This window comes from Harmonia axyridis, chromosome 4 (genome assembly GCF_914767665.1).
Source record: "Harmonia axyridis chromosome 4, icHarAxyr1.1, whole genome shotgun sequence".
Classification (NCBI taxonomy): Eukaryota; Metazoa; Arthropoda; class Insecta; order Coleoptera; family Coccinellidae; genus Harmonia; species Harmonia axyridis.
In genome coordinates this window covers 7,834,491-7,859,426 of record NC_059504.1, presented here as the reverse complement: position 1 = coordinate 7,859,426, position 24,936 = coordinate 7,834,491, and the positions used below count along the sequence as shown (strand labels likewise).

Below are 24,936 nucleotides of genomic sequence, written 5' to 3'. Positions count from 1 at the left end.
GATATTTTCAAATTTATACTGGTGATCGAGTAAAACCTCACAATTGTATTGTTACAAGATCGCTAACAATAGACAGTGGAAGTTAGAAAAATTTAGTATAAATTTGAATTGAATATTATTCAATTTTTTGTTGAAAATTACCCATTTTTTCAGAATCAATTCTATTTAATGTATACATAGGTAGATATTTGATATCATCTTCAATTCTGTCAGAGTTGGAGGGTGTATGTATAGCTCAAGTCAGTTTTTTACTTTTTATAAGTGAAACTGAGTTATGTTCACTTTCTTTGCCATTATTATCATCAGCAGTCGTGGCCGAGCGGTTAAGGCGTCTGACTAGAAATCAGATTCCCTCTGGGAGCGTAGGTTCGAATCCTACCGACTGCGATCAACAATGTTTTGTTCTTAATAATATGAAGGGATTCTCCAAGGTTCTGATCTAGGGTTGGAATAAAATCTTCAACACTTTCAAGGTTTAATCAGGGTAGCCAAATGAGCGCGAATATCTCTTCTTGTTCTTCTCGAATATTATTACCAGAATTGTTGAAGATTTTCAGGATCTAATTTTTGCTACATTATACCATTTTCAAAATGATGATAAGTGGATGGATAAAGTGGCATATAAACAATTATATTCAGTAAAAAAATAAATATATAGACATTATAGACCGAAGAACATGCTTTCTAGATAAATATTGATAGATATTGAGGAATTTCAAAAATGACCTCAACAAATAATACAATCACGAGAGTAATACTTGTAATTTTTCTCGAGAAAAAACTCTGAAGCAGCGGCTCTCAGCATTTAGCATGAAGCCGCGAAAATATAAATGTAATATGTCACATCGTGAAAATTGAAATGTTTTCAAATTGGAATGTCCCAAGGTTCTCACCTAGGGTCGAAATAAAGAAAGTCTGAGGAATTGAACAATTAGTATATTATTGTGGTCGTTGAGCATAGAGTTGAATCCAGACAATTTTTTTCAACATTTAGTGGGGAGAGTCAAAACTTCGTTTTGGATTTTGAGAAATAGTCTTTTTCTTCAGGAGGATATCAGGTATACTCCAGACAGAGGTATTACCTGTCCGGGCACCCCTTTGGATTCAACAATGGTTAAGCAGGTAGGTGACCGAAATGAACGAAAACTAAGTACGAGAGTTTTACTTTCTCCATCAATATCAGCAGCAGTCGTGGCCGAGCGGTTAAGGCGTCTGACTAGAAATCAGATTCCCTCTGGGAGCGTAGGTTCGAATCCTACCGACTGCGATGCATAAAATTTTTGTTCTTTGAAAGTTGAAAGGGGTATTCCCCAAGACTCTGATCTAGAATCCAATTTTAAAATTAGGTTGCTGAAAAAAGAGCCGCATTTTTTATTTTTGAAAAAGCCTTCCTCAGCATGAGGGTGCCAATATGTAATATTATTCAACAGCGTGAAACTTGTTTTTGATTTGGAATTCCCAAGGGTCACATTTGACGCTGAAATGAAATCATTGAAAACTGAAAAATAAAAAAAAAGAATTATGTTTGAGGTAATTGAGCAGCTAAGTGATTGAAATAAAGTAAGTACTAAGTCGGCATGTCTTATATTCTCCAAAAATGACATCAGCAGTCGTGGCCGAGCGGTTAAGGCGTCTGACTAGAAATCAGATTCCCTCTGGGAGCGTAGGTTCGAATCCTACCGACTGCGATATACAAAATTTTTGTTCTTCAAAACGTGAAAGTGTTATACCCCAAGGCTCTGTTCTGAGGTCTGATTTAAAAATTTCGATTGTGATTAGGTTGATGAAAAAGCGCCAAATAAAGCTATTGAGTTAAGTATTTTGTCGGATTTGTGTTAAAATGACTATTGTAGTTCAAAGTGTAAAATATCACCCAATTTAAGACTATAACTTGTCCTTTTTTTCATTTGATGTTCAATAATTTCATCTCAGTGCCAAATGAAACTCAAAAAAAAATTGAGAAGGTAGTTGAATCAACCAAAACGATAACTAATTAGATTGTTATTCCCCCATCTGAGTTTGGAATTTTACTTCTTGAAACAGTATATTATTCTTAAAAACATGTCAGTATCTAATATATGTTCAACCAAATGTAGCGAAAAAGTAAATATCATAAAAAATGTTTCCTAGAGATATATTGATAGACGTTGATAAATTTTTCGTTGTTGATCTTGGAATATTATACAACCTCAGGAGAAATACTTCGCTTGTCATGGGCGCCCGCAGGGGGGGGCCAGGGGGGGCCATGGCCCCCCCTGAGATTTTGAATGCCTCATTTTTCAGCTCAACACCCTCAATATTACTTTCTCAATCCAAAGGGCAAGGAAAAAAGGAAAGTAATAGATTCACAACTATTTTCCGGTTTTCAATGGAATTACATACTATACATATAATCCATAATTGAATTGAAAACTTCCTTAGGCGCGTTGAGCACTTCTTGGGTGGAGAAAATTCATGAAACCGAAAGCACTCCATGCGTGTCAATTTGTTTATAAATTCATCTTATACACTGCGTCCGTAACCGTTAAGTATGGAACAAAATTCATTTTTAGCTAAACAGACCATTTTAAGAAATAATCCTGAAACACGTCGATTTTTTATTTTAATTTACCGCATTTTAAAATAATAATCTAATATAAAGGGTGAATTACTTTCGAGTAATGACGTCAGCGTCATTTTTTTTTAAAGGAACACCCCAATTTGTCTGAATTTTACGATTACTCTGGCTGAGCAGATTCCAAAAATGTATCACATATTAATTCCAATTGGTACAGGGTGGACAAAAATACAATAGTTTTGTGTGTGCTCATAAAGTGACGCGTAACATTCTTTATTAGTTAAATTAACAATATTATCAAAAATACGGCAATTGGTTTGAATTTAACACCCTGTAGTTTGTTACATTTTTAGATTAATAAAAATGTATAAAAATAAGAAATAATTTCTTTCATATTCTGTCTGCTACACCACAAGTACCAAACATGTTTGGAAACAGCTCATTTTTATTAGTCTAAATATTTAACAAACTACAGGGTGTTTCATTCAAACCAATTAGCGCTAGACAATAAGTATTGTTAATTTAACTAATAAAGAATATTATGCGTTATTTTACGAAACTATTGTATTTTTGTCCACCCTGTACCAATTCTAGTGATCTTTCGAAATTCAGAGTAGACGCTGGTGATAATTATAAATAAAGAAAAAGAAAGAAACGGAATACTGATGTCGCCTACGACAATCATGGACGCCTTATCGTTTTTCAATAATTTTCATTTTGCCCCCCCTGAGAAAAATTTCTGCGGGCGCCCATGTCGCTTGTTGCTCAAGAAGAGGATATGAAGAAGCTGTTCTCAGCATAAGGTTGAGTGAAACATCGATTGTTCTCAGTTTGGAATTCCCCAAGATTCATATTTAGGGCTGAAATCATTGAACTTTTAATAATAAAAAAAAAACAATCAAAAAACTATGTTTTAGGTAATTCGGCAGGTAGGTGACTGAAGTAGTTTCAAGTCGGAAGGTTTAACTTTCTCCGGTACTATCAACAGCAGTCGTGGCCGAGCGGTTAAGGCGTCTGACTAGAAATCAGATTCCCTCTGGGAGCGTAGGTTCGAATCCTACCGACTGCGATGAACAATATTTTTTATTCAAAAGTTAGAAAGGGGATTCCTCAAGGCTCTCACTTTGGGATTGAAATTAATTATGAACGAGTTCAACTAGAAATCGGGGTTAATGAAAAAGGGTCCAAAAGCCTTGTATTTTTTCACATTTTCATATCCACTTATTCATAAATTCACATTCCAAAATATAATGTGAAGCTGATATAGATAGGTAGGTAGTGTGCAGATTGAAATGTTCCAAGAAAAAAAAAATAAGTTTGGAGAATAAGCGCTACCTTTTGGAAGATATCAAAGATTATTAAAAATTATCAACCTATGGAAACAAATACAATTTACGAAAAACAGATATGTGACTGAAAACAACCTGGAATAAGTCAGTGAATCCGATTAAGTTGCTTGATTTTCGACAGTTTGTAACTCCCAAAACACACATAGATTTCAAGCGTTTGCCAAAATTAGATTTTAGAATAACCTAAACTGGATTCCATCCTCGCTTCATCTGGAACTGGATTTACCTCACTAATGCAAGTCCGATAGTGGGTACATCCCTTAGATATTTTCTCGGACAAAAGGGTCTGCTCAGCCAACTGGCGGCACACGGATAGCAGTCGATCTTGCGCTTTGTAAACCATAAACGTGAATGTTGACACACCGTATGATTGATTAATGCCAAAATTAATCCGCAGTTTCGTTAGTCTTTCGTTGATTCGCCGTTCTGAGGCTGAATACATCAGTGGCGCAGGAGATGGGATCTTCTTTCATCACGCCACCGGCAGCAGATCTCTTTCTAACCATGTGGGGATTATTTGAAATTTTTTTTCTTCTTTTTTGCTTATCAATTTGAAAAGAATGGAACGAATTCTATTCGTGTTATGTAGTCCAGCTGGCTGCATTGTTGAATGTCATTTTCTGGGTTTTCCATTCGATTCATCAACTTCTTCCAGATTTCTTTGAAAACTACATCTCCAAACTAGCAATACAAATATGAACATGCTATGCTCCAGGTATTTCTACTGAAACATTGCGAAAATGACCATGACTTCTCAACTATTTTATTACTGGGTAATAATTCTGGATGGTGTTGGTTCTTTGAATTCCTGAAGATTACCAGGAAAACTATAAGTTTGTTTCTTTCGATCTTGGCTGATAGTTTTCAGATTATGGATTGTCTTCCTCAAATGAACTATAACAGGATCTGTAGACATAAATTGACAAGTATTCTCGATTTATAACTCTGAAATTGTTTATATATCGACTCTTCTCCATTCTCTTCTACATGTAGTAGGTATATCTACATTATGTGAAAAAATTATAGGGAATTAACCATTGAAATACAAGATTTATGAGAAGTTTTTTTTTCCGATTGACAGCAAATATTGATTTTGCAGACACAGACTCCTGCCTAGGCAGCCAAGTGATTATTCTCAATGCTAATAAAACATTCGACATTTTCTGACAATCAATATTTATTGCCACCTTCTTCATTTCTGAATAAGTAAGTACTTCTAAGTCACTATCACTGTCCATAATATAAATATATTTTCCAGAAAACTGTCAGGTCTTTGATAAATTATCAAAACATAATTATCATAGACATATACAAATACAAATATTTATTGAATAATATTGATCATGAACATTTCACTAGGCAAAAAAAAGAACATCACGTAAAAACATCTCTGAGTAGTACAAAAATCGGACAACGAAATATATCTTACCTCATTCCAAAAATTTTCAATTTTCTGCCCTCTGAACAAAAAATAAATATAATAAATATAAACTCTTGTTACATGTTGAAAAAAAAATTAAAAAACTACGTGCTTAACTTGAATAGAGATCTAGTTCGATCTCTGATCGACTAACAGACTTTTTTCGATGTTTATGTTGTTGTTCTATCGTATGGATCAATATATAAAATGTCAACTCGATTATGTAAATCCACAAATTATTTAAAAATTTTGTTTGTTGTTAGATTTTTTTCTCGTAGTTGTATCTAAAATAGGTTAAATGTCAAGTATTGTAGATATCATATACATAATATATAAGAAATACTGTAAATTTAACTGTGCAAAACCCACGCGCAACTTTAGTTTTAGTGGGATTTCAATGTTTATTTACATCTCAACTGTTCTTTTGTTATCTATGTAAAACATTTTTTTGGTGAATAAACTTATTATTATTATTATTATTATATACATTTCCATAGCAACCAACCATTCCAACAATTGCGATTTCTATCAAATTTCGGTTTAATTTATCACTACAGGAAAAATAAAAAGATTATGGGATTGTTAAAATCTACAACTACAATATCCTACATGTATCATTAAAAATAATCGAAGAAAAAATGATATGTTTAACTCGGCTGCAAAGTAGATTAACTGCCTTAGCTAAATTCCTAGCCTCTCTACGCTAGGCTATGAACTATCAGCCGCGGTAGTCAATCTACTACTTTCCTGCCTAGTAAAACAAATAACTATATCCACAAATTATTAAATCACCTTTTAATTCAACATTCGAACATCTAATGAGTAAGCCAATCATTAAAATAGTTATTTTTTGGCATATAAGGCATTACGGTAGCTTCATTTTAAAATCGCTAAAACACTTAACTGACAATATGGAGCACCATCAAAAAACAATGTCCTAGTGACAGTTGTGCCAATTGAGCAACAAGAAAGTTTCGACAATCGCTTTGAACTGGCTCTAAAGAGCTTAGCTAGACTTCGCCACGTCATAGTAGTTTTTTTCTCCAATTATGATATTTTATTTATAATTTTTGTAACAATAAAGGCGATTTATTATTATTATTATTATTTAAGGAATTTACGATTATGTGTGCGTTCGATTTTGTTCATATTTTTCAATACCTCGTTGCTCCCCCTTTTGATACGCCAATGGTCCGCTTTGTTACGGGCTTCGAACCAAATTAGATTGATTGATACGTTACATGGCGTGGTCTGAATTAGTTTCAATGAAGAATTGATTTTTCTCCATTGTGGTGGGGTATTCATTTTGCTATGCGATTTTAACCTCAATTCAGACGTATCCGCTTTTTTTCGATGTTCAGTGCTTTAATAAAGTCATTTGGCAGATCAATCATCCACGGATTGGAATGGGCGTGATCTGGTAGATGTCTGCAGAATGCTTACCCAAGAATGATGGTTGAAATACGATCTGGAATTATTTTGCTGAGATGTCAATTAATATTTGGAATTCTGATAATTATGAATTGTTCAATCCACATATTTGATCTATAGTCAACATTTTCTCGACTTCTTATTTCTATGTACAGAAACTATTGTTAAAAAAATAAATAAATGGTCTATATTATCATAAAGCGGGAGTAGAAATATACAGGGTGCATCATGAGAAATTGGAAATATTTCACGTATTGAATGTGCAGCACGAAATATGAATCAACTATCATTATCTTTCATGCAGAATCTTTTCTTCAATTTGTCGCACTTATTCGCTAACACCCTGTTTACATCCTATAAGGTGAGTCATAAGTAATTGTGAGTATTTCACCTATAGAATCTTCAGCACGAAATATAAAGATTTAACCCAAGTCATCTAGATATAATGTGTTCCCCGTCTAAGATAACAGGCCAATTAAAAAGTCCCCGGTCTACCATTTTTTTTGGCAAAATTCGATTTTATTATTCAACATAGTTGCCTTCGAGGGCGATACAGCGATTATAGCGATCTTCCAACTTTTCGATAACATTTTTGTGGTACGATTTGTCTTTCGTTTCAAAATAGGCCTCATTTTCGGCGATCATTTCTTCATTGGTGCTAAATTTCTTTCCAGCGAGCATTCTTTTGAGCTCAGAGAACAGGAAAAAGTCGCTGGGGCCAGATCTGGCGAATACGGTGGATGCAGAAGCAATTAGAAGCCCAGTTCATGCAGTTTCGTCATTGTTTTCATTGATTTGTGACACGGCGCATTGTCTTGATGAAACAGCACCTTTTTTTTTCTTCAAATGGGGCGTTTTTCAACGATTTCATTCTTCAAACGATACAATAACACTATATAAAAATCGCTGTTGATGGTCTGGCCCTTTTGGAGGTAATCAATGAATATTCATCTCAAATTAGAAGGGGTAAAAAGGCATAAATAATCATAATTAGTTTATTTGTTCTGACATAAAAACTGGTAATTTGTTAGCAACTAGGTAATGGTAAAACAATAGTCGATAAATGCTGTCTAGCCCATACTTATAAAAAGATCCTATTGTTTTTATTTTTGGTGGTGTGTTGGTGTAATTGAATGAACGTCATTCAATTGATTTATTTTGATTATATTGTCAATAGTTGGCAAAGCAGAAACTGAACCAAATCCTCTTGCTTTGTGCCGGGATTTGTACTCGTAGCGCTAATAACAAAGGAGAGACCGTGTATAATGTTTTCTTTTGGTCTGTAGATAATCTAGTTAGTGTAAACTGGGGTCTGACTGTGGTCAGCTGCTGCTATTTGATTAGAGAACTTCACCCCAACAACGTCAGTCACACAGACCAGTTTTATCCTCTACTACTCGGTTTTATCATGTATGATGAAAAAATCTCTTGTTTTGTACTTTGAAAGTATGAAAATCCCAGAAATGGGGAGATATTATTGATAGAATTTCATGATTTTGGTTTAATAATTTCAATTATAGGTAATTTTTTTGAAATCGTTCGAGAAATAATCTCACCCCTACCCTACAACTTTAAATTTCAAATTTTCAATTGACCTTTCGTGATAATGTGTTACAAAAAAGCCTCGCATCCATCGAGAAGTACAAAAATCGAAAAAATGCATACACTCTCAAACAAAGCAAGAGGCGCCATCTTACGATACACTTCAAAACTATTCAGATAATGTTTTTTTCCATCTCGACTATACATTCGTTTTTTTTTGTTTTTTGCTTGTTATACAAACTCTTCTTGCTCGAATCCAGAAATAAAAGTTGTTGAGAACATTCTTGAACTACTCTACAAATATCTTTATGTGAATAAACACTCTAACAAAAAAGAAATAGGAATTGATCGTTGATCATTTGAAAAGAAAGGGATAATAAAATTCTTTTGATTGCAATAGTTGACACAACTGCCCTCTAGGTAATCTTAGGCGAAGTTTGATCGTCATCTGTTATTATGTTCGTGAACTTTCACTGAACTTTTTTGTCAGTTCATTCCAGTGTTTCAATATCACAATGGTTTGAAAAAATTTAAGAAAAAACAGCTGAAAGCTTATTAAATTACTTTGATGCGGAAGTGAATTTCATAGAAATTGAAATGAATTAATAAAAAATAAAAAGTTTAGTGTAGGTGATAAAAGATTAAGTTCCCCCGATTTCTGAAAGACTGATCAAATATTTGTTCAACTATTACAACATTCAACCTAACAGCGATGTCAAATCCATTTGGGTTCCTGAAATGTTGGACCCAGTAAACTAATCCATTTTATCTGGAGCTTTCAACTTGGAAAGAAAAATTTAAATGCGTTTCAGAAACTCAAAATGACGCTTGGCGTACTCTTTACGTGTATTATTTAACTACCGTGTTAACTTGCAGAATTTTCAAATATAAAGGAGTTAACCATACCTTCAGCAACCCAAATGACGCTTGACCAAAGAATTAAAGTCGAATTTTTCGTTGATTGGCCTTTCAGATACCGGCCGTTAGTCATGTAAGTAATAGATTCAGGAAAATGTTTGAGTACATACTAAATAATGTTAAGGATAATAAAAATCCCAATTCAACAATATAATTATCACAACCATTGAAAGCCTAACGTAAGGACTCTGCATTCTTGGTCACATGTGATATACATTACCACAAATTTTGAGAATTGGCCTAGAGTCCATTTTGGGGAATTGAAAACCATAGTGAAAATGACGATTTCTACTCGATCCATGTGAGGTAATTTTCGATTTCTTGCTGGCACAATTCTGATATTATCTCACCAATAACTTGACGGATGTTGATTTTCAGAACGTCCATAGTTTGAGGATAATCGGCATGATCCTTCGCATAACCCCACAAAAAAAAACTAAAGGCAATAAATTGAAAGATCTTGCTGGCCAGTTCACGTGGTCATAACGAGAAATTACACATTTTTTTGCCAAAAATTCAAATCGGTTCATGTTGTGTGGCTGTTCCAATTCCATATAATTAATTTTAGGCTCAAAAAAAAAATCTATAATCTTTTTGCTATAGTGGTGACACTTGACGGTTTGGATGACACCTCCATTCTCCAAAGAAGTACGGGCCATTCACTCCATCAGACAAAGCCTTTGACGAAGCCATTTAAACAGAAATGAGCTTCATCAATACTTCGGAAAAAATGCTCATCTTCGGCTAGTTTCACATTAGGCCAATGAGCGAAAATGAGACGAAAACGACGGTCATTTTTTTAAATTCTTGCACGAGCTGTATTTCATAGAAACGTTTGCCAAGATTCTTATGTAAAATTTTCCATAAAGACGAAGGACAAAGGCCAACAAGTTAAGAACGTCGACGTCTTCTTCAACACTTTCAGCGGCATCAATATTCTCTTCGGTACTCAGATTTATTTGTCTTATTAATGGTTTTGACTCGAGAAGAGTAAAATTAGTGCTGAAACAATTTATGACTGCATTAATTCCTTACTCACTATGCCGATTATGTTGACCATAAAATGGACGAAATGCTCTATGAACTTCATAGATTCATTTTTTTTCGAAATGAATTTGGAAGCGTATTTCTAGCGTCAGATGATTCATGATGAATTGCGAGACCTTACTGAACAGAAGTGTCAATACAATTTGACGTTCTCAGCTGTCAAACCATGGACAATAACCATCGAAACTTCTCATGCAGCTGCAAAACAACCTGTATTACCTAATGACGCCTCCACCATCAAAGAACCATAATCTCTTTCATATCATACATCATCACCAATCATCCTAGATATGTAACCGCAAATTATCAGAGATCTCAACAACCAACTACCTATACAGTAGCACCAACCTAACACCACATCTCCACTCTTCCATATATTAATCTGCCATCTCGCATCAGTATCGTCGTCACCCAATGAAATACCGAGGTGAGTGATGTTCAATCATCGACAACATGCCGAAGTGATGTCTCCACGCCCGTTCCAGGTTCGGGGAGCGGGCGTCAGGAGGCATCTACACGCCCGCAGTCCGCCCGTCCTGTCATCGGCACTTGCGAGTGCCGTTGTTAGCGGCTGAGATATGACGATCAGATGTTGGGCTACAAGCCCGGAAAGGGCTAATCAACGTACCGCTGAGTTAACACACCATTATTGGAACCGCAAACAACTACCCTTACCCTTCTCCCTGGCGTTCCTCTGAGCGAACGCTTGTGTGATAGACGTTCAGGAATGTCATGCGGTTGGATCTCGAGAATTATGCACAATCTGGGGTGGAATACTTGGGTTGTTTCTCGAGAAAAGGCCTGTTTAGGATTTGGCGTGAGGGTGCGACATGTGTAATATGGTGTGGTGTGAAATTTGGAATGAGTTGGAATTCCCCATGGTTCGCATTTGGGGCTGAAATAAAATTATTTAAAATCAAGAGAAGATTATCAACAAATTATTAATATCTAGCCCCTAGGACTGATCCTTATGGATATAACTGAGCAGGTAGATAACTAAGAAGACACTTTTTATCCCAACTGAGTTAATCTCCTAACTGTCGAGTTAAGAGTTTAACTTTTTGAAACAGTTCCTGAATGTATAATTCTTAAAAATAAGTCAGTACTGGAAGTATATCTTTGGATAAGTTTATGAAGCGAAAATATAAATATAATAGAATATTTCCCTCCTGTCAAAAATTCTATGTATATGGAGAACAATTATCGAAAATTACAGCGAATATTTCCCTCCTGTCAAAAATTCTATGTTTATGGAGAACAATTATCGAAAATTACAGCGATAATTGCATTGTAGGAAGCGAAACAGCCCTGCGATAATTGCACTGTTCATAGATGCATAGTTTCTATGCATCTTATACAGTTCGAATCTATGGCAATTCCATTCTACGAATACATCAGTTTGACAAGTAATGTAACAGTTTGTTCGGGAAATATTCCCGTAAATCACATTCGTGCATCAAAATGACCGGATAATTTCACATTCCAGCGTGTTTTCTCTGTAAAACTGCATTCGGTCATTTTCATTTCTGGAGAAAAAAAATTTTTTTTCCAAAAATGAAAATGAACTCATGCAGTTTTCATGACAACACGCTGTCATGCAAAATTATCGATAATTTTGATGCACTTGTGCAATTACTTACGAAAATATTTCCTACAGATATGTATATTGAAGGATGCTGATTAGTTTTGTGCTGCTTATCCTGAAAAATTATGCAATCTTGGGTTGTTTCATAAGAATAGTCTATGAAGAAGCTGTCTTCAGCATAAGGGTGCGAAATATGTAATATGCAACAGCGTGAAACTTGGATTGTTTTCAAATGGGAATTCCTCAAGGTTCACATTTGGGGATAAAATAAAATTATTGAATAACTAAGAAACAACTCAACAATTATGATATGTTTGAGTTAATGGAGTGGGTAGGATGACCGAAACGAAGCATGATCTGGAATGTGAAGTTTTACTTTCGCCATTTATAACACCAGCAGTCGTGGCCGAGCGGTTAAGGCGTCTGACTAGAAATCAGATTCCCTCTGGGAGCGTAGGTTCGAATCCTACCGACTGCGATGAACAAAATTTTTGTTCTTTGAAAGTTGAAAGAGGTATTCCCCAAGGTTCTGATCTAGGGTTAACATCAAATCATCAACGATTTCAATATTGAATTGGAATAGCCGAATTAGGCAATTCATTTACGTTATTGTTTTCTCAGAATGTTTCCCAACTGATTGTTGAAGCGCTTCAAGTTTTTACACTTTGAAAAATTATATAGTTTTCAAAAAGGATATGTTGATGAGTGTATAATTTCAGCTCAGATATAAATGTTCGTTATAGATTAAAGAAAAAGTTTTCTAGGTAAGTTTTAATAGATATTCAGGAATTTTGTACAGTTGACCCCAAGAAAGAATGAAATCTTGAAAAAAATATTTGTGCCTTTTCTCGACAAGAAGGAATGAAGAACCACTTTCAGCATTCAGTATAGGTAAGGGTGCGAAAATATATGAAATATCTCACAGCGTAAAAGTGAAAAGTGAAATGTTTTCGAATTGAAATTCTCCAAGGTTCTCAACTAGGGCCGGAATAAAATTATCAACGATTTCAACCTTGAAAAATTTCAACAAATAATATATATTTTTGGGTTTGAGCAGGTAGGTGGCTGAAACGTAGGTACACGTATCAGTTCGGCACCTATTAGTTACTTTATCTAACATTATCAGCAGCAGTCGTGGCCGAGCGGTTAAGGCGTCTGACTAGAAATCAGATTCCCTCTGGGAGCGTAGGTTCGAATCCTACCGACTGCGGCAAAATTTTTGTTCTTTAAAAGATGGAAGTGAAATTCCCCATGGTTCTCCTATGGGCTTGAGAAAAAAACATAAAAGAGTTCATGTGCAAATCAGGGTAATCAGAAACGAAGGCTCTTAGTTCTACATTTTCTGTCCTCATTTTTCAATAGTTTTTCACTTATATTTGATTTTTTGGGTCAAAACTTGATAGAGATTCATCTTGAGAAGAGTAATAAAGAGGTTCAAAATTAGTTCAAAAATAGTTTATCGAAGTGAGTTTCTGATGCTAATATTGTCCAATTTTATTTATTTTTTTTGTTGAGTTAAACACTTTTTTAACTTTACGCATTATTTTTATAGAATTGCTGCCATGTAGAAAATAAAATTATGACTTGAATTTTTTTCATATCGCATGTGGCTGTAAAAATGTGTCTTTTTCTGTATTCCTTGAAAAAAAGAAGCAGTTTTTGCTAAACGAGTATAGCATCTGACTTTTTTTCAGAACAATGGAATTTCCCAGGGTTCTGTTCTGTTCATGAGAAAAAAATATATAAATGATGATGAATCTACAGACTGAGAGTAATAACTTGTTTTGTCATGGTTGTAACAAAAATCAGAAGATCATATTTTTGTATTTTTTCTGCAGACTATACAATTGTCACCCTTCTCACTTGAGAAGGAAAAGGACAAAGAGAAAGAACGGCGTCCTATGAATACATCCAACAATGCCACTATTTTAGATGAAAAAAAAAATGAAGATGTTATTAATTCCTTAAGACCAAACAAACGCAGTCCTTTTCACCCAAGAATGCACAGGCTGAAAACACACCGACAATTCAAAGATCCATTGAAATGAAAGTAACGAATGCACTCCAACGTTCGCCCCATCAACCGAAAACGGCATTTTAACTGGAGTTTTTCTAGGCCAGACGGCATTTTTGACATTTCGCAATGCGGCGAACTGACAGAAGAACGAGCAGAATTACACCATTCAAGCAAACGTTTGCGATTAAGACGATCACTATCAAGTTACCACATCTTTCCTTCTTCGATGGATCGTCCGTGTTCGACAATCCACGTTGTATGTCATTGCCAAATGAAATAACAACATAACCTATAAAGGAATCCGACTTTTTTATGCTGCCAATTAGTTTAGTACATTGTTCACTCCGGAAAAAAAGATAATTAGAATGCGTTTGTAGAGGGAACAATTGATACATTCATTTATCGGGAACTTTGACCAATCCGAAGAATCCGAGATATTTCCCATTCACAAGTGAAATTCTCGGAATGATGCTACATCATCATTCATTCCCTGATATTCAACTCAATTTGCAAGGTATTCCTTCAATTAGTTAATTTGTCCCAAGTTAAATGATCGTAGAACAAATTGGCTGAGGTATATCTAGAGGATTTTCCAATAAGAAGTTTCATTTCGATATTAAAAAGAAACGAGTACATTTCAAGAGATTTGTAAGGTATTCCTTCAATTAGTCAATTTGTCTCAAGTTAAATGATCGTGCAACAAATTGGCTGAGGTAAATCTTAAGGATTTTCCAATAAGAAGTGTCATTTTGATATTAAAAAGAAACGAGTATATTTCATCTATATCAAATCATATCAACGATATCAGCCAATGATGGCCAAAGCTACGGATCCTTTTCATGAAATTTTTCATGACCAATTCGCAGATTTGTGGCTGTACATCCTTGAAAACTTAACATCTTTAAGGTTTTGAAATCAATTGTGGATCGTTGGCATAAATCTTATTATTTATATGGCCCCAAAGAAAAAAGTCTAAAGGTGTTAAATCACAGGATTTAGGTGGCTCTTCTAGAAATAACTCTGCCAGGAATATTTTATTGCTAAATTGAGTTTTTTTTTTGTTGTAATGTAAACTTCTTCCACATAAGTATCTCCTTATTCCGGCCATAAAAATTATTATTCAGAGCTCGGTTGCAATCCATTCGCAGTCACAGTTGCAACACCAACCCAAAAATTGCACCCAACAGTGACACTTTGAGGTTGGAGAGTCATTTCAACAATCATTCTTAAATTTTCCGAGCCTCAAATGGAACAATTCTGCTTTGGCGAAACGCTCTCGAGCAAAATAAAGTAAGGAGCGCTCTCTCCCAGGGGGTTGGTGTTTACGTCCCGAGATTGCTGGTAGACTCTTCTGTTAGGCAATCCAGCGATCTCTGCCTAAGGCACACCCTCTCTCACCATCGTGGAGAGGTGACTCTGCTGAAACGCTTCGACTCCTATAAATCCGTCGGGGTCAAAGTAAAGTGTGGCGCGATACCCATAACGCCATCTCTTGAGCAGGCATGAGGCTACATTGCTTATTATCATAGTCCCTGAGGTGAAAATGGGCCTCATCACTAAAGATGATTTTTCATCTGCTATACTCATAGTACTCCACAATGTACAAGAAAAAGTTGAGAATAGGCTCTCAAATGAGCAGTTGAAAGATTGTATTGACAATCTGATATCAACATTTTTCCTTCGATCGCTATGTCATGCCACTACTAAAATAAAAAAACCATATCCCGAATATTTCGGTGAAGAATCGAATCAAATATTGATTTACAGAAAAACTACGAGAAGTGGTGTAATAAATCCATTTTATATCTAAAATTATTGATGAGAGATATAAACCAAAGCATTGCCTTTGAGCTCCATTGTCTCGCTCACTCTGCATATTTATGCATTGTGGTTTACCTTCATAAACAGTAGTGTTGACAAAATACAGTATTAAGTTAATGTAAATGTAGTGAATAATTTTAAAATGATTGGAATATTATTCAGCTCGTTCTAGCTTTGAAAGACTTACTACATAGATACCAATGTTTCAGATTAGTTCGATCATTTGTAGAACAGAACAATAGTAAGATGGGGAATTTTGTATGATGTTCCATACATTTGTCGACTGTCTTTGAATTCTTTTACAAATTTCGATGAAAATTTGTCTTAGCTCATATCAAGATAATAGTTACACTTCCTTGTCCCAGGAAAAAGTTTAAACAGTGATTTACTCAGTCTGAGTTAAACTGATCAAGCCATTGCTTTTCTTGCACAGTATTTTTCCTCATCCAAAAACAGGCTTCATCAAATCAAGATACCCGTTTTCAATCATTCTTCAAACAAAAACAATTGGAGCGTCACTTATTTTTCAATATCTTGATCCAGACTCAATTCTAGGTTTCGAAATTTTGATAAGCTTCTTTTGAAGGTTGGTACTTACGACAAAAAATGGCAATGGTGGTACCATCTGTACGTGTCATACGTAAATCTGTCGGACAGCATTGGTTTCAATTTTAATAATTTAATTATTTAATAATTAAGGTTAAAAGAAGAAGAATTTTATAACGCAGAGGCCACTTTATTATTACTCTGTTCTCTGTACCAAAATCCACTGTAAAATAGCATGTTGTGATATGAGCTGGACCTAGATAAGAGTTTCATGTTGAAAAATACCAAAAGATTCTAACCTCAACGACATGGTCCATGTTAGTGAGGTTCTAATCTGCTGGGTATATCCTCAATAGATTGAAGTTTGGTAGACTTGTTTTCCAATAATTTAATGTCACAATTTATCAGTTAACGGAAGGTAACAGTTTCTTCGTATGTTCCCAGGAAATAAACATTATTTTTCAATCATGACTTTCGACCAAGGATCGACACCAAGATAAAGACCTGTACGCATATGCGTTATCTGGTAGAAAGGAGGCGTCATATTTACGACTGTTGCCTAAACAAGTCATCGTTACAAGACAGGCCAACGAGATACATAACCGATGGCTAATGTGTTAACACCTCATTTCGTGTCATTTCATCCGATATTTCAGATATAAAATAAACCCATATCGCTTTAGTCAACGTCAAACAAATGACAGCTCGAATATTTCAATAACATCCGTGAAGGTATTACTTTTTGAATTCTATGTCTTAGCAACCAAGAACATGTAAAAGAGAAGAAGAACTATTCTTTGGTTGAAGGATATGTCATTCTAATTTGATTTTATATGAAACATGTCTTCTTGAAAATTAAATGGGTTTTTTATTTGAATGATCAACAATTTTGTCGATGAGATGCTCTGAAAATATTGGATATAAATTTTTAATTCCAGGAGAAAAATGTTCAGCATTATATTAGGCCAATTGAAATGTCCCCGGTCTGATGCACAGATGGCGATGCAGTATCAAATCCATATGATTTTTTATTTACTGCCAAGTTATGACGTGTGCTGATGAAATATTGCTTTTTGAAAGGAAAAAATACAGTTGAAGCAAAATCTTGGCTTGATCGAGAGTTTCCAGGGTCTGCACCAGGAAAATCAACCATCATTGATTGGTATTCTACGTCCAAACGTGATGAAATGAGCACCGAAGACGGCGAACGCAGTGGACGCCCAAAAGAGGCTGTCACCGACGAAAAATTCACAAAATAATTTTGAATGACCGTAAAGTGAAGTTGATCGAGATATCAGACATTGTGAAGATATCATCTGAACGTGTACATCATCATTCACGAATATTTGTACATGAGGAAGCTGTGTGTAAAATGGGTGCCGCTCGAGCTCACAATCGATCAAAAGCAACAATGTGTTAATGATTCTGAGCAGTGTTTGAAGCTATTTAAGCGCAAAAAATCTGAATTTTTGCATCGATATGTGACAATGGATGGAAAATGACTCCATCATTTCACTCCGGAGTCCAATCGACAGTCAGCTGAGTGGACTACACACTATGAACCGAATCCAAAGCGAGGAAAAACACAACAGTCAGCTGGCAAGGTTATGGCAATAGTATTCTGGGATGCGCAAGGTATAATATTCATTGATTACCTCCAAAATGGCCAGATCATCAACAGCGATTTTTATATCGTTATTGGATCGTTTGAAGGATGAAATCGTAAAAAACGGCCCCATTTGAAGAACTAAAAAGTGCTGTTTCATCAAGACAATGCGCCGTGTCAGAAATCAATGAAAACAATGCCAAAATTTTATGAATTGGGCTTTGAATTGCCTCTGCATCCACCGTATTCGCCAGATCTGGCTCCCAGATTCTGTTCTCAGACCTCACAAGAATGCTCAGTGCTGGAAAGAAATGTAGCGCCAATGAAGAAACTGCCGAAACTGGGGCCTATTTTGAAGCGAAAGACAAATCGTACTACAAAACTGGTATCGAAAAGTTGGAAGATCGCTATAATCGCTATATCGCCCTCGAAGGCAACTATGTTGAATAATAAAATCGAACTTTGCCAAAAAAATGTCTTTTACTATGGTAGACCGGGGACTTTTCGATTGGCCTGTTAATATTGACATACCTCTTAGCGAAAAAGAATTGCATGCATTGTGATTCTGTGGTTGTTAAAGCTAGAAGGAGCTACCCTTCGGATTCCATGAATTCATTATTTTTGAATGTTTTCTCGATTATTATGGAAATCGATAATAAACTACAGAATAAAATATGCTGTTTGTTTTTTTTTTGGACAACTATTGTAAAAATTTGCCTGTTTTTTGTGTTTTTTTTCATACATTCCAAAAATATATTATTTTATTTCCGTATTAGCTGAAGCAGCAATATCACGCACAACTCTCATCATTGGTTTCAATTTCATCGCACAAACAAGCGTAGACTCCGTTTTTTGCAATGCCGCGCCATCTACCAACCAGCTAGCGAACCTACCAGATGCGGAACTTTTCGTACTACCCATCGTCTTACCATCTCGCAGCATCATAAACAATTGAAATGTTAGGTGTAACACCGTTTTAGAGACACGTGGGACGGCAGGATGCTATTTAGACTGTAATAGATGATTCACGGACTTTTACCGTGTGTTTTTTCGACCTATCCCTTCTGACTTACGACACAACAGGACTGGATCTTGAAAGGAACGGCACCTTGGTCGGAAATGATCAAGTAGGCGATGATACTATCGATGCGATGAGAATATCTGCCGGACTTGAAGCAGAGGTGTGAGAAATCTATGATGAAATGGAACAAATGAAGAAACTGTGCGAGTACTCCCATACTACGTTGATATTTTCCTCGATTATGTGAACGAGAATAGATGTTATTCCCATAGTTCCTGCTGAAAAATTCCGCCCAGAGATATTTCAAGGTGAAGAAGAGTGGTGGATCTACGTGATGAATGGAAATGTTGCAGGTTGATTCCAATCTAGAGGAAGCAGAAGAGTAAAACACACTGCAAATTTTACATTACAGTTTATTATTCAATATATCTTGATTTAGATAGAATTTCTATTTGAACTCACCTCACAGTAACCATCTAAATCATGTAAATGAAACGTAATAATAAAACATATACCATCACACACAGATATCCTTTCTTATATCTGTTTTGCTTCTTATGTTATCTAATTAATAATGTTGGAACTGGAACTGACCCATGATGCGTCTCAGTGCTGTCAGTTATTTTCTAGTAACTTCTCCATATGTTGAATGTATCTTTGTGACGATGAGAGGTTGTATGTAAAAGTACAATCTTGCAAACATAGTGTTATCCATAAAAAAATCAGCCTAGAAAAAGACAAGAAAATAGGTGTCAAAATAGCCACGAAAAAGGCTAACTTAGTAAGGTTTCACAGCTTGGCTTGATTTTCCAGCTACTTGGCTTTCAGCTTCATTTGATTTCCTGTCAAGCTCAAGTCGAGTAAGTCTTTCAATTTTAAGTCAAGTCAAGTATTTATTTATCAAGTACTTGAATCATATCAAGCTACTTAATTTTTTGAACTTTTATTGTGTTGTGTCCCATCAAATAAAAAATTATGAGATGAGAAGGAACCTAGAAAAAACACATTTTTTTATTGAACTTATTGTATGAAAGAACCAAAAATAGCAACTGTTTTGAGATTGAAACATAAAATAAATCACTATAAATCATAACAAAATAAAACATAATAATAAAATAAAATTTCTTAATATTGATAAACCTCCAGGCTTTGTTTGATTTCATAATTTTCCGTCCAGGATCTAAGACACATGAGGTATCTCATAGATTCGTCGCCTAACCTATTGCGGGTTTTTTTAACTGTAAGAGAAGCTCTGGAAAATTGTCCTTCAACAGGAGCTGAAGATGCTGGCGTTGATAAAAAATCCTTGGCCAAATTATGAAAGATATTTGTGAAACTACCAAAATCTACCAATAGATTTCATAGAAATGAGAGAAATCTTCTAATAAAGTCACACTGGAGAAAGATTCAGTCTATCGGCGCTCGAGGAATCCCCTTATTTAGTCTGAGCGCGCACGAGAAATATATATGTCGTGCGACGCGTGCATATCAAGCTCAAGTAATATCAAGTCGCTTGCTATCAAGTCAAGCAATGAATATCTAAAATCAAGTCAAGTCTAGCTCAAGTATGTAATTTTTCACGAGCTTGATTTTCTAGTCAAGTAGTTGGTGAAGATGTCAAAATCCTTGTCTTGATGAATCTCTAGTGCAATGTTTTCTGTATTAGTGTTTTCTGTCAAAAATCAGCCTAGAAAAAGACGAGAAAACATGCGTTTAAATAGCCACGAAGAAGCCTAGTGGTATTGAGTTCAGAAAATTGTTTTTTAACCTCTCAATTTTTTTTATCGATGACCTTAAAGTTCTGTTAGGAACTAACAAATTGATAAGAAAGAATTCATAAAATCCAGACAGTTTGAAAAGGACTGGAATATGCTGAATGACAATGGAAATTGAAGATACATTGCTGTCTCCTTTTTCATTACATAACATCAAAAATTTTATGCCAAAGATTATTTCATAAAGATCTCTTGAACAACTACACTAATTTAGAACATTAGGCAACGAAGTCCACTTTTAAAATTATTTGAAGAAAATCTCTCCTAAATATTCTATTCACCTTCTACTTCGATTGAGTTTGGAGGATTTTCTGAACAACAGAGATCCATATAACGTTTTATAACACGTGTTGGATGTATTCTTCCTTGAGTCGAGGTTTATGTGTAGCGAGTCTCACCTCCTTGAAAAAAAGAATACGTTGTCACCTTTGAATTCTACCTACCACTTCCTCTTCCTCCTACAGCGCCTTAAAAACTGGTAATTGAATGGGATAACAAACTTCTCAAGACACATCTTTAACACCTGAAATTTGTATGAAACATGATGACTCACTCTTTGAATTATTGTACTTGGCGACCCACACTATGATGCAGCTGTATGGACTTGTATGACGGAAAGAGAAAGTATTGGATGTTCATTCATTGAAGGGAAAATGAATATCAAAAAATTTATATATTTTTTTCAAAATGCGGAAAATTGTTTGTGAAAAATTATGTGTAAAATTATGAAAAGTATTTTCAGAGATTTGTAGAAATTTTCGATATGCTATAATGTAACAAACCATCTCTTTCATGAGTTTCGAGTAAGTCAAATTTTACTATGATCGATTTCATTTCTATTTCAATTCGTTCTATAAAAACTGATTTTCATCATATAAAAACCATATATTATCAACAATTGAGGTATCATTAGTTGACTCATAACAGAGTCATTTTCCAATTGCATTTTAGATAGATCAACATTTTAACCAACCGCAAAGTGAAGGTGTAATATGCGTACCTACAAAATATTTCATCGCTAATCGTTGCAAGAAACAAAGAAAACACGATGAGTCTTGAATTCTAATTCCTGTGCATCTTCTGAGTAACAACCGCAGAATAATTCTTAAAATACACCTGTGAACAAAAACATGGGATTTGTTGAGTGACTATAGTTATTATGTAAAATACGGGTTTTTCTTGAATGCCTTGAATTTCTTTAGCACCTGATAAGACGGATAGTCCAATAAGTCTATAAATAATAATAAATAACATATTGATTTATTAAATTCTAATAATAATATTCCAGGATCATCTAAGAAGAGAATTAGCTACCCATGAATTCTTAGTTTTCTCAGAATCTGAGAAATTGAAGTACATGTATGTATCAATAGTTGAACATGAAAAATTGAAAAAAAAATAACTGTCAGAATTGACACTCCCTAATTAGTCGAATTTCGAACTCACCCGAAAATTTTTTTGTCGAAAAATTTTTGTAAAATTTTCTCTTGAAAAATTGAAAAAATAAAAGTTCCTTCATGGGAATATTGTACCTTTTCAATGATTGATTCGATTACGTAGATCACGAAAATGCATGCAGTTAGGCGATTTGTCCGTTATTTCATTAATTATAGGTAATGATCTGAAATTTTCAAAGGAAAATTTGATAATTTTCTCGAGGCTGCAAATTCTTCTGGACATGAGTTACGCTCCTGAAACCTCACTATGTTTTAGATCAGAACTCGATCTCTAAAAAACATTCTCATTGCAGGGGTCTGTGACAAATATTTTGAGAGATATATCGATTCTTAGATGGAGATTCAATTTTTACTGTTTTTTCCCAAATTTCGGTTCAAATTTCCACAAAACTGTGAGGTTTACGGAAAATCGGTGAGCGGTGTCAGAATTGACGATCCCTAATTAGTCAAATTTTGAACTCACCCAAAAATTTTTGTGAAATTTTCCATACTTACCCCTTGAAAAATTGAAAAGAAATTAAAGTTCGTCCATGGAAATATAGTACCTTTTTAATGATTCATTCACTTACGTACATCACGAAAATGTATGCAGTTATGCGATTAGTTCATTATTTCATGAATTATAGGTATTAATAAAAATTTTCGAAGAAAAATTTGATAATTTTCTCGAAGCTGCGACTTCTTCTGGACATAATTTACGCACTTGAAACCTGACTATGTTTTAGATCAGAACTCGATCTCTTAAAAACGTTTTCATTTGAGGGGTCTGTGACGAATATTTTAGGAGATATAACGATTTTTGGATCGAGATTCAATTTTTACTGTTTCTTCCCAAATGTCGGGTTCAAATTTCCACAAAACTGTGATGTCTACTAAAAATCGGTGAAGGGTGGCAGAATTGAAAATCTTTAATTAGTCGAATTTCGAACTCACCCGAAAGTTTTTTAGTCGAAAAATTTCTGTAAAATTTTCCATACCTACCCCTTAAAAAATAGAAAAAAAAATAAAAGTTCCTTCATGGGAATGCAGTACCTTTTTATAGATTGATTCGATCACGTAGATCACGAAAATGTATGCAGTTAGGCGTTCAGTCTATTATTTCATGAATTATAGTTAATAATATGACATTTTTAAAGGAAAATTTCATAATTTTCTAGGCTGCGACTTCTTCTGGACATGAGCCACGTACTTGAAACCTTACTATGTTCTAGATCAGAACTCGATCTCTAAAAAACATTCTCATTGCAGGGGTCTGTGACAAATATTTTAGGAGATTTAACGATTCTTGGATAGAGATTCAATTTGTACTGTTTTTTCCCAAATTTCGGGTTCAAATTTCCATAAAACTGTGAGGTCTACGAAAACTCGATGAGCAGTGTCAGAATTGACGATCCCTAATCAGCAGAATTTCAAGCTTACAGGAATATGGGGTGTCAGATTTTTGTCCATCTTCTTTGGTTCAAAATGTGTAGTGCTAAAACATCGAAAATTGGGACAACCTTTGGACCTATATCTTAGGGTTGGGTGAGCTTTTGCAATTTTCCAACTTATATTTGTACCAAATCTAAAGACGAACTCCCGAACCTCATCACTTAGATCAAATTTAGTGCAAGGAATTCTCAAACACGAAACTATCTGACCGTTTATTCAGGATCGCGATTTTCGTACCAGGTCCTAATTTCTCAATTACCTTTTCGGCGTATTTCCGATCTTCGGAGCGGTTCATCGTCCTTGAAGCAGCGGCATGCAAGCAGGAGCAGCCGATCTCCGTCTTGCCGCAGATAGACCTGTCCTCTAGCTGCGTCGACCAGGCACTAGGAGTCGACCCACGCGCTTGACACCAGTCCAACAGGTTTAAACGCCTTCACTTTTTACCTAGCCCCTATGCTTTGAAGAAGGCAAGGCCTTCTAACAGGGCCGGATAGCAGATTTATGGATTCCATTTTCCTGCATCGTTCTCTTCCGTTGCCACAACGTCGACATAATATTTGAGTTTAGGTATTAATAATCATAATAATAATATTTATTCACCAAATTGAACACACTTACAGATCATCAATATATAGAGTTCTACAATAAAGGAGGTGAATGAATACATGGTTACCATAGTAGCTTTAGCTAGGAGCTAACGCTTTTACGTGATGCCATTATATGAACCTTAAACAACCTTCAATTGGCGAGGTAACAATATTCAACAAAAAAAAAGAATTTTAAAAACGACGGAAATCATCAATTCCACAACAAAAACAAGAATTGCTTCTAAAATCTGAAGATGATCCTTCGGAATCCTTCGAAAAACTGAAAAAATTTTTTCTCTATTTCAGTATCGTCATGAGTTCATTACAGTACTACAAACAATGCTGTAATGAACTCATTACAGCACAGTTATATTTTCCGTTTTGTGCTTGTCTATACTGACTTCCAATCTTATTAAATTTTAAAGTACGTCAATTGTCGATATAATATAATTTGGATAAAGTGAAATGATTTGCAACATAATTCGCAATTTCTCTTAAGTCTGGTGGTATTAAATCGATTTCGTCAGACATAATTCAAATACTGTAATCTGTCAATTTTTGTAACAGACACACCAACTGCCAAGATACAATGCAAAAGTCACAAGGACGTATGATCTGAATTGTTCATTAAATTTCGACAATATTGCACAAAACTTGACTGAAATAGAGAATATATCGTCTAATACTCGTTGCAGAAGGCAATTCTAACACTCATGAATTTCGCATTCGTGTTGGAATAGGAGCTCATTCTGCAACTTGTTGGAATATACTGATCAAGCCCTCGTTCAGTTTGGAAGTGTGACAAAATCAAAATGGAAAAATAGTA

General features: G+C 34.9%; 6 non-coding genes across 6 annotated transcripts; all 6 read left to right on the top strand.

Moving 5' to 3' along the window:
- Positions 1-305: 305 nt before the first annotated feature.
- On the top strand, positions 306-387 carry Trnas-aga. Its single transcript has one exon. It is a non-coding gene; the product is annotated as a tRNA-Ser (tRNA).
- Positions 388-1,185: 798 nt separating this feature from the next.
- Positions 1,186-1,267, top strand: Trnas-aga. The gene has a single exon. It is a non-coding gene; the product is annotated as a tRNA-Ser (tRNA).
- A 339-nt stretch (positions 1,268-1,606) lies between these two features.
- Trnas-aga lies at positions 1,607-1,688 on the top strand. The gene has a single exon. It is a non-coding gene; the product is annotated as a tRNA-Ser (tRNA).
- A 1,856-nt stretch (positions 1,689-3,544) lies between these two features.
- Trnas-aga lies at positions 3,545-3,626 on the top strand. Its single transcript has one exon. It is a non-coding gene; the product is annotated as a tRNA-Ser (tRNA).
- Positions 3,627-12,245: 8,619 nt separating this feature from the next.
- Trnas-aga lies at positions 12,246-12,327 on the top strand. The gene has a single exon. It is a non-coding gene; the product is annotated as a tRNA-Ser (tRNA).
- Positions 12,328-12,977: 650 nt separating this feature from the next.
- Trnas-aga lies at positions 12,978-13,059 on the top strand. The gene has a single exon. It is a non-coding gene; the product is annotated as a tRNA-Ser (tRNA).
- Positions 13,060-24,936: the final 11,877 nt, after the last annotated feature.